Here is a 1,175-nt window from a genome sequence, read left to right on the forward strand (position 1 = left end):
TCAAATTAGAAAACCAAAATATAAAGACATGTGCACGTGATAGACCCAGAGAATGCTCAGCAGAGAAAATTTTGGTCTTAGTGACCAGTTAACAGAAGCCTCCAGCATCAGGAACAAAAACCCTGGGCAGGACTCACAACTGTGTGCTTCCGGGAACAGCCTCAGTTTCAAAGTTTGGGCACTATACCACCTAAAAGCGAAGGCAGACAAGGATTATAGCTTGCTCTGGCACTGAATCACAGACAGTAGTGTTTGTGAGTTTATTTTTCTCATTCAACTATAAAGTCAATGAATCACTAACCAATGATAATTGACACCATCAGTGTCTAGTCAGACCCTCTTTACTCATACAACGGATATGTGAACCTGTTATATGATCCCCAATAACAGTTTTAATAATTGAATTTCTTGATGTTTAATTGAAGGGGAATTGCTTTACAATACTGTACTGCTTTCGGCCAAACATCAGCATGAATCAGCCATCAGATCAGATCAGATCAGATCAGTCCCTCAGTCGTGTCCAACTCTTTGCGACCCCATGAATCGCAGCACACCAGGCCTCCCTGTCCATCACCAACTCCCGGAGTTCACTCAGACTCACGTCCATCTAGTCAGTGATGCCATCCAGCCATCTCATCCTCTGTCATCCCCTTCTCCTCCTGCCCCCAATCCCTCCCAGCATCAGGGTCTTTTCCAATGAATCAACTCTTCGCATGAGGTGGCCAAAGTACTGGAGTTTCAGCTTTAGCATCATTCCTTCCAAAGAAATTGAACCTCCTTCCCACCTTCCTTCCCATCCCACCCCTCGAAGCTGTTTTAGAAATATATGGAAGGCTTCACAAATTTGTGCGTCATCCTTGGGCAGAGGCCATGCTAATCTTCACAGTATTATTCCAATTATTTAATATATGAGCTACCAAAGCAAACACACGAATAACAATTTAACAGAAAAAAAAATCATATAGTTAGTCATCTACCAATAAATGACCAAGTACATTAGGAATTAAGGTATTCTGCTATTTTTACTGGCTCTTATAAAATCAAATTTTATAATGTCCAAAGTTCCATGAAGGAATTAAGCATATATTTATGCATAACACATGTATACATGCAGAGAAATATATGCACACAAATACGTCTATGTTATACAAGCTATTATCCTCCTTGCCTGTCAC

At 40.8% G+C, this 1,175-nt stretch overlaps 1 non-coding gene across 1 annotated transcript; it reads right to left on the minus strand.

The window, feature by feature from the left end:
- Window positions 1-820: 820 nt before the first annotated feature.
- On the minus strand, window positions 821-931 carry LOC129648041 (U6 spliceosomal RNA). Its single transcript, XR_008712645.1, has one exon. It is a non-coding gene; the product is annotated as a U6 spliceosomal RNA (small nuclear RNA).
- Between the last annotated feature and the right edge of the window lie 244 nt (window positions 932-1,175).

Source organism: Bubalus kerabau, chromosome 3 (genome assembly GCF_029407905.1).
Source record: "Bubalus kerabau isolate K-KA32 ecotype Philippines breed swamp buffalo chromosome 3, PCC_UOA_SB_1v2, whole genome shotgun sequence".
NCBI classification, from domain to species: Eukaryota; Metazoa; Chordata; class Mammalia; order Artiodactyla; family Bovidae; genus Bubalus; species Bubalus kerabau.